Source organism: Electrona antarctica, assembly GCF_951216825.1.
Source record: "Electrona antarctica genome assembly, chromosome: 15".
In the NCBI taxonomy this organism is placed as follows: Eukaryota; Metazoa; Chordata; class Actinopteri; order Myctophiformes; family Myctophidae; genus Electrona; species Electrona antarctica.
Window position 1 is genome coordinate 31,904,456 of NC_136796.1, and position 10,089 is coordinate 31,914,544.

Genomic DNA, 10,089 nt, shown 5'->3' on the forward strand with positions numbered 1-10,089 from the left:
GGGATTGATATAAACATATTTAATTAAGGTGTAGAATAGATTATAGTCTAATTCAGTAGTTAGAGAAAGTTAGCGAAATGTGTGGCAAACCTCCAAAAAAAATGCTTACCACTAGCTTTCTTCACAAATGTGTTCATAAAGGTGTCTACTGTCTACTATCACATATCAATTTGTTCCAACCCAACTCCCTTGGGAAACTTTGTGACAGCTGCTGAAAATTAGCTCATTAACAACCAATATAAGGCAACATTTCCAAAATGTCATTATGCTTTAATTAGCATGTGATGTGTCAAATTAGGTTTTTTTTTCATGATTCTGAATCCATTGCAAGCATTAGTTTTGCACGAAAAACACTCCTTGGGCTAAATTCGGTCATAGCCACTTGACCTCATCTCATTTGTGATGACGGCTATGGCCATATTTAGGCGAAGGAGTGTTTTTCGGGTATTGTGAGTTCAGTATGTGTGTGTGTGTGCGTGTGTGTGCCTTGCGTGTACATGTGTTTGTTAGATTTCTGTAGCCATTGTTTTGAATAATGTATTCACATGGCAGCAATGCGTACCAACCTTCTCATCAGGAGCCGTTCGGAGTTAAGTCAGTGTCTCGCTCATGTACGTGTTCACAGTGTTCAAGTGTGTGTATTTGAATGTGAGTACTTCAAATGAATGCACACAGATACCTAGATTACAATACATGTGTGTATGCATATGTGTATTGTGTACATGGGCGCATGTGTGTGCGCACGTACATGTGTGCGTGCGTGTGCGCGCTGGAGAGTAAAAGTGATCAGTGTCCATGCTGAGGGCTTTGTCACAGCTGACCTATATTAGATGAAAGCAGCTGGATCAGTGGCCTGCAGGGACAGTAAGAGAGTTGTGTTCTAATTATCTCTGCAGCGATGTAGCCACACATCACACACACACACACACACACACACACACACACACACACACACACACACACACACACACACACACGCATGCGCGCGCATACCATCAAATCAATGGGAGCCCATGGGAACATCTGCCATGCTCCACTTGATAAACAACAGAGGCACATCCTCCATGTGAGATTGGCGGCAACGCGGTGTCAAATGACGCTCATTAAGAGCCATTTGCGATCACTTAGATGACAATGGCCTATGGTCATGTCTTCAGGACGCAACCATCTGGGACTGTTAGCTGATCACCGATTCTATTTGGAAAGATTAACACAATCTATCACAAGCTTGTAGATCTGCTATTGTTTTTTATCGTGAAAATGTGGCGGAAATCTTTGAATATAATTATATTCTTTCAGAGCGAACGTTTTTAACTCAATTCTTTGCTTCTGGGTGGTCCCTGGAACAACATATTTTCAGATGGGGTTCCGTGGCCAAATACAGATCATTCTGGGGGCCCTTGAAATGAAAAAGGTTGAGTACCACTGACATAGAAACATGGGTTTTTCAGAAAACTGTTGAAAATAAGTTGTTCCAGAAGCAAAGATTTGAGTTAAACGTGTGCTCTGAAAGAATATAGATTCAAAGATTTGCGCCACATTTTCACGATTTTTTCAAAAATAGCAGATCTACAAGCTCATACATCTGCTATTTTTCAATAGCTAAAGTATAACATAATGCTTAAAACACCAAAAGGGGTTCCCGTCCTGAATGGGTTAATACCGAAACAATGTTACAACATTGAACCAACATTCAACTAACCATTGAACCTCAGCTTCCCTATTCTGGGGGGCGAACATTCGTCCAAAATAGCAGATCTACAAGCTCACAACACATTGCCGATTTGCTATATTCGGTGAGGAGATTTGATGTACCTGTAGATGGGAGAAAAACGGGAAAGGGCCTGGTATAGACCTCAGGAAGACTACAGTCAATGATGTATTTAGGATTTAAGTGGTTAATAACACTGAAGAAAAGTCTTACCAAAAATAGAACAAAAACATGACGTGTACAAAATTGCAGCGTGACATAAAAACATAAGACAATCCGTAGTAATGTCAACATTGACAAAAGCAAGCACTAAACTGAGATTAAACTAAATTAAATGACATCGCCTGTCCTTTGCACCTAGAATCTTTTGTCCAGGCACTAATCCACTATGGTCGTGCTCCCATCAAAGTGTGGCAGAGTGGATAATTATTTTGTAATTTACGAATGAGACTTGATTACTAATGACATTATAATAATGACATTATATTTGTGTAAGATAGTCATGTTTACTGTGTCGAGCATTATGATATTGTACTGAACTTGTTTGTTCACCAAACAAGTGACATTTTGTCATAACTTCTTTGTCTTGATCCACATGGCTCTTGGACAAACACTTTCTTCAGCTAGGGGTTCTGTGTGCGCCCAGATCAGAGCACTCAGAGTGTGCTCTATAACGCCCTTGAAGCGAATTTACGAATGTAAATTTACGAAATTTACGAATGCCCCTAAATGGTTGAGCCACCAAGATGTCATGAGTCAGATTATATAATATTGAAATCAGGTTCAGGTTCAGGTTCTGGAGTTGTGAAAATGGAGTGAAATGGAACTAAATATTGCACTCAAGAATTCTTGTCTGACTTCTGCTAATATACACATCGTTGCTTTGCACTGGCTTGTTTATTTCATTATATTTTATCTATAATAATGAGCAAGTCAAAGAGAGCCCATAAATACTAATTGCTAAATGGTACAGTGGACTAATGTTAATGTGTGGTAATATGTTGAGCAGGCCCGATAGCATTGTCCTCAATGTAACTTACACTGTAGCATTTGGTGTTTAGCTCAGTCCATAAATACACAAGTGTGTTACATTCTTGGCCAGGCCTCTCTAACTATTATACACACAGTACTCGTGCACACGCACGCACGCACGCACGCACGCACGCACGCACGCACGCTGTGTTTTCTTGGTAATTGGATGCAGTATACACTCAATTAAGCTGTTAGCCTCCATGTCATTCCCTCACTTCTTAGTCCTCTCTCCCACTGCTTTCTTTGTAAATCTCACTCCCTTTAATTAGTCTTCATTTATTTACTGCTTCAAATTCACTGTCCGCACCCTGCCTACCCCACACCAACCATCCCCCATTCCTCCCCATGACCACCACTGCCCTCGTTGCATCTCCCCCTGCCTCCCTTTGCTGAATCCAGTGTTGTTTTTGGCAGCAAATTTCTATTTTAGTTTAGTCATAGTCTTTGGACTGAAACTTTTAGTCGACTAAATCTACAGTTGATTTAGTCGACTAAAATGTATTTTGGCGGGTCTTGATGCCATCGTAATGAGTGTTTTTACACTTGCTGAAAATAGCCGATCTACAAGCTTGTACGAGCTTGTAGATTAGCTATTTTCAGCATGCAACCAAGTGTAAAATGACTTATACTGGATCTCTTGTCCACTATTCCCTTCCTAACGTTTTACTCTAGTTTTTATTTGTCGACGAAATTGTCACTATATTTAGTCTTAGTTTTAGTCATCGTAGCTTAGTCGTAATTTAGTTTCCATTCGTTTTTGTCAGTGAAAACAGGTAGTCGACGAGCATTTTTTGTCTTAGTTTTAGTCGACGAAAACAACACTGGGCCTGAATCCTGCCTGCCGTTCCTCTCTCTCTCTCCCCCCTTTCCTTCCCAGCCTCCCTCGCTCCCCTCCTCCCACAGCAAAAATGCGTTCCCTTGTAAAGAACACACCTTCCAAACGATCAATGAGTTTGGGTTGCATTTATTGAAGATAGAAACAACACTGAATCAATTTGATGAAAATTGATTGAGGTAGGAACGAGGGGTGAGAACGAAGTAGTGTGAGATAAGGAGACGAAGCAGGGGAAACTGGAGGAGGGGGACGAACGCATGGTACACTGTATATAAAAACAAGGTACGGTAATCTACCTCATTTTCGCTATACCTCAGCAATTCCATCCGGAAGATTTGTTGCATTGGGAGGTAAACTGCAGCCGTGGAATACATTGGAGTCAATGGGCCAGGAGGACCAGCTTTAGAACAAACACTATTTCTGGAATACATTGGAGTCAATGGGCCAGGAGGACCAGCTTTAGAACAAACACTATTTCTGGAATACATTGGAGTCAATGGGCCAGGAGGACAGGCTTTAGAACAAACACTATTTCTGGAATACATTGGAGTCAATGGGCCAGGAGGACCAGCTTTAGAACAAACACTATTTCTGGAATACATTGGAGTCAATGGGCCAGGAGGACCAGCTTTAGAACAAACACTATTTCTGAACGACTGCAACCTTTAGACAATACTCAACTCAGGGAAACAAGAAGACATGTCGCACACGTTTTTGAACGTGCTAAAGTATCGTGAGACTGTCCATCATTGACAGCCTGACAACCAAATCTCACGATATACGGTTGGTGAACCAATGGGGTGTGCCGGTGTCCATTCCCAGTGCTAGTTTGATCCGCCCCTCTATGCAAAGCACCCTCTGTGCATGTAAACTCATGTCAACGTTTGTGTTGGGTTGTGTAACCTCATGTGTTTCTATTGTGGTCTCTGTCTTTGTCTACTCAGCTATTGACGGCGTGTTTGCAGAGCAGTCCGTTCCTTCCCCAAAGACATGGAGCACCATTTCCTGATGAGACTGTGGTGAGTAAATGTGTGCGTCCATGTGCACGCGCACACACACACACACACACACACACACACACACACACACACACACACACACACACACACACACACACACACACACACACACACACACACACACACACACACACACACACACACACAATACAATATTTATTGCAGCCACTCATCATTTGTACACCATAAATCCCACCAGTGCGTGGTGCGTCCTTGAAATCCCTCCCCTGGTGGGGCAGTTGTGAGGCAGTTGCAAAAATGTGGCAATCAGAAGCATGTCTGTCTCCTTCCGTTTTGATGTAGCGTTTGGAACGAGACCCACTTGTAAAACGGACTGATTTGGTGCTGCACTCTTGGGAACGGAGACCCGTTTTTGTGAGTGAACAAAGGAAGGAAGGAAGGAAGGAAGGAAGGAAGGAAGGAAGGAAGGAAGGAAGGAAGGATGACAGACAGACAGAGAGAGAGAGAGAGAGAGAGAGAGAGAGAGAGAAAGAGGGGGGGGGGGGGGGTAGAGAGAGGAGAGAGTGTGTGTGTAAAGTAAAAATAGCTGCCCAGTGGTGGCCTGAGGTCTCTAATAGTAACTAGTGACTATTTTTAGTCCGTCTCTCTTCCCATCCTCCTTTCTTTCCTCTCTCCTCCTCCTCCACTTCTCTCTTTCACTGCTGCTCTGATAACGCTTTCTGTACACAGTGGAATCCTCAGTGTTCATTTGTACACTCCCAGCGTTAAATCAACACTCAGTGTACAGGTATAAGCACTGCTTATGTTTTAAATGGGAAATGGTGCATTTACTGTATATAGTGCCTTTCTTCGAAGCGCTTTGCAGTGTGCATTGCATTGACCCAATCGCACATCAATGCAGTCACATGCACACCGACGGTGGAGGCAACCACCGACCTGCCCATCGGGAGCAGTTGGGCGTTCATTGTCTTGCTCAAGGACACTTCGACAGGCAGCAAAGGGGGAGGTCAGGTATCGAACTGGAACCCTTCCGATTCCCACGTGGCCACTGTACTTCCTGAGCCACTGCTGTCTTCACTTATCCCCCCTCTGCTCTCCCCCCTCCCCCCTCCCCCTGCACACTCACCCACCATCCCTATCCTCTCTCTTCCTCTATACTGTAATTGACTCAAGCCACTCTGCTGCATTCCAATCCATCAATCTCTCTATCTGTCGCCCGTCCTTCCTTTATTCTTCTTCCCAGTCCACCTATCCATCCATCACCCCTGTTCCATCTCTCCACCCCGCCCGAGTCCACCTATCCATCGATCACCCCCTGGTACATCCTTCCACCCCCCCTTGTCCTCCTCCTTTTACGGCTGGATTTGCGTTTTAACAACAACATTGACACACTGCAGCTGCCACTATATGACAGTCAGAAAGAGTGGCATTAAGTGGTCAGGTTAGCATGTGTGCTTGTTTTAACCCTCTTAACACCATTGCCGTAGATGTACGGTAATTTGTTCTGTAGTGTTTATTGACGATCGAGTTGTGATGCTACTTATATTAGCACCGGGTTGCTATAGGTGATGATGTCAAACAGCAATGGAGCGTGCCATCTTGAACGTCGCCCGCACCCACTGTTTCTTTCTAACGCTATTACTGTATCTCCAATTCCTTGTTCCAGATGGCAAGAAACAAGGTTTATTCGACGGCCGTAGCCAACGCTGCAATCGTTGGGTCTTTTCTTTGTGAACGCGTGAGGTGACGTGACGTAAGAGGTACCACGAGAGCAGCGTGAGAGCTACTCTCATATAGGAGCCAACCAATCATATCGAGCCAACAGAGGTACTTCCGGCAGACTTCCGGGTGCTTCAAAACGCCACTGAGCAACTTATGAAATGAATAGCTGAGGGCGGGGCTGTCCGCTCTCTAGTTTATATATATATATATATATATATATATTCCAGTAAGACGCCTGAAGCGAGGTCGCGTAAACACATCCGCCTCGTTGACGGCAGACTGCTGGGTGACTCGTGTTTGATTCCCCCCCCCTCCCCCCATCACACACAACTATTTGGTCAAACCACGTGACTTCCATTGGGCATTGAGGCGGCCATGAAACACGGATAGCACAGAGCATGTTCGTCTGATATGTTTTGATTGATTGATTGAAATATTTATTAACAGTTTGCAGAATTAAAGTACATTTCAAGCACAAACTCAATACAAAGACTGTTAACTGTGAGTGGACGACCCAATTAAGCATTACACTTGTTTACAAGAGGGTCCACCATGTTCAATTCATCAAAACATTTAGAGACGTACAGATACACTTCTATATAGACAAAGAACAAAACAGGAATTCATCATAATGGAGGTAAAAAGGGAAAAGAAACATATACAATGAGGGGAAAAGGGGGGGGGGGGGCAGTGGGTGGGATTCTGATTTTACGGGGGCCAGTTTCGAATTGCAGCCGTCCGTAGGTGCCCTTTGAGAGCGGTTTTGAAGGAGTCAAGGGATTCACATGTCTTAATGACTGTTGGTAGGGCGTTCCACATTTTTGTAGCATAGGCGCGAAAAGAATTTAGTCCCTTGTTTGTGAGAGACAGACAGACAGACAGACAGACAGACAGACAGACAGACAGACAGACAGCAGTGCTGTGTGCTGTCGCTGTCCTGAAGGGCAGCATATTGCAGCAGTTAATGATCTCATTACGAGCCAAGGCGTAGAGACAGGCTGTGTGTGTGTGTGTGTGTGTGTGTGTGTGTGTGTGTGTGTGTGTGTGTGTGTGTGTGTGTGTGTGTGTGTGTGTGTGTGTGTGTGTGTGTGTGTGCGCGTGCGTGCGTGCGTGCGTGCGTGCGTGCGTGCGCTATAGCTGAGTGCAGTGGCAGAAAAAGTACTCAGATTTGTTAATATACATAACATAAGTAGCAAGTACTAGTAGTATGACTAAAAGTATTTGCATAACAATTGAAGTGGAGTAAAAAGGTGGAATATTTGCCCCTGAGCCTTGAAAAATGGACATACTCAAGAAATGTGAAAGTGCCTCAAAATTGTCCTCAAGTAGCCTCCAGGTTTTGAGTAAATGTACTTAGTTACTTCCCACCACTGAGTGAGTGAGTGCAGAATGTGTGTCAACTGGAGGCAGGCAGAGTTTGAACCGGAGGAGAACAGCTTATCAATCGCTAGTCCTTGATTATCTGCAGCAGGCCTTATCAGTGTCAGATAAGAGTCTGAGTACAGTCTACTCCTCACCTCCCTATAGCTCAGGTGGTTCTGGAACGTCTTCATGTCAAGGACCCCCACGTTGTATTTGGCCGCAGACCCCCATCTCAAAACCTTTTGTGCCAGGGACCCTCAGAAGAAGAGAAATAAATAAGAAAGAAAGAAAGAAAGAAAGAAAGAAAGAATGAAAGAAATCAGGATTTGTCCATTTCCTTTTAAAGTATAAAATAGCGTTTAAAATGTTTGTGATGCTATTTTGAAATTAAATTATTTCAATCGTTTAGCTACCATTTGCATACTTTACTTACTTTGACCCATAGAGAATTTTTGTTTGTAAAACATTCCTTAACGGTAGGAATCCAGAATCCAAAAATGAAGAAAAATCAGACCCGTCTGAAGTGAGTGGTGCTGTACTGTACTGTACTGTACTGTACTGTACTGTACTGTACTGTACTGTACTGTACTGTACTGTACTGTACTGTACTGTACGGCAACACGTTGTGAGCTTGTAGATCTGAGAATACTTGTACTGTACAGTACGTGTGTTAGGCCGTGCACTTGGTGTACACTTGGTGGTGAATAAAAGGTACTTACAAGCTTAGACATACAGACAGAGACAGACATACACACATTGCTGCGTGTAGGAGTGGTTAGCACCTGAATGGAAGGAATCAGAGACCATAAATAACAGCAGCAAAACGATGAGACAAACTCCAAAACAGTGCTCTGTGTGTCCCAAAAGTCTTCTATCAGTCTGTATAAAGCTCTGGTAAAAACAACTTCTTCTTGATGAAAATTAACTTTTTAAACACTTCCAGGCTAAACATCTCATGCACGAAAAAAGGGGGGAACCCCATGGGATTTTAAAATGATTATTTTCATCAAGAAGTAAAAGATAAAAACAGTAAATGGAGCCTCATACAAAATGATAGAAGACATTTGGGACACACTATATGAGCGGTGTTATGGAGTTTATAACACAATATAGTTTTAGTTTTGCTGTAGATAGGGTCTCTGATGAATTCCATTCATCAACTTTTTGGATTTTTCATTCACCGTTAAGGAATATTTTACAAACGAAAACTATCTGACTGAAAGACATCACAAGTAAACAATAGAAACACAAAGAAATGTCTTTAACTAATACCGATGAATACGTAGTAGGCCAAGTTAGTTTCATTGATCCTATAGCGGTCAGATGGGGGGGCCAGGAATGCTCCTGGGATTTTCAAGTGGGCTCTCATCCAGAAAAGGTTGGGGAACTGCTGCCCTACCTCATAATTGTATGCTCTGCGGTGCCCTGAAAAAGATTGTCCTTGTTATTTTATGTCTACTTCTATTCTTGTGAAATATGAGATGCTTGGTGATTGGTAGAAAATGTAATTTGATATACCGCTTCTTCCCTCTGTTGTGCTGTTGTTATGATGGACCTTTCAGCACTGCAGTTGATAAAACAGGCTATTGCCTCAAGCCCTTTTATCAATATCTTCAAACTGTTTTTTTGTGATGAAGTTGATAAAATGCTAATATTCTGGGTGCATTTAATGAAATCATAAAACTTCTATATGCTGTCCATCTGTCAAAGAAACACAGTGGTTGGGTCAGTGTCAACCCAATGGATGGATGGCTACAATGAGAAACTATAATGAATTAAGGGTATCATTTATGCTGTGTCAAAGTATAAGTGTCAAAACATTGTCGGCAGATAGAACTATGTCGCAAGATGTTTTGCATTTCTTTAGCAACCAATACCAGCTTCCATTACTGTCCATCCCATGTAGTAAAACAACGATTCCCAACCCGTGGACCCCTAAATAACTGGCAAAACACTAAGATATCTATATAAATTATAACATGAAAGGACGACTTATAACATGAAAGGACGACATTTTCAATCTTCATATAATTGGTCCTCACTAATGCTCATGATCAAATGGTAAAAAGAAATGATGGCATCGTGACTACGAGCTGTGCGGCCTCTTTCTTTTCTCATGATCAAATGGTACCATTTTTTTCTGCTTGTCTGTCTCTCATAGGATGGCTGTGGACACTTCAGAAATCTGCCTACCAGTGACATCATCGTTAGGCCCATTATTATTTAAAAAAAAAAGATTTCACATTTATTTTAAGAACAATGGCTGCATTGTCTGCAGTTTTAAGCTTTGATTCCCAGTCGATAATGTCACTCAGTAGACAGAAATGGTACCATATTATCATGAGCATTATAGTGAGGGCCAATTATAAGAAGGTAAGCAGTAGGAAATTGGTTAAGTCGTCCATTCATTCTTTTTTTGCCATCTACGCTTATAAACGTACCCGTAT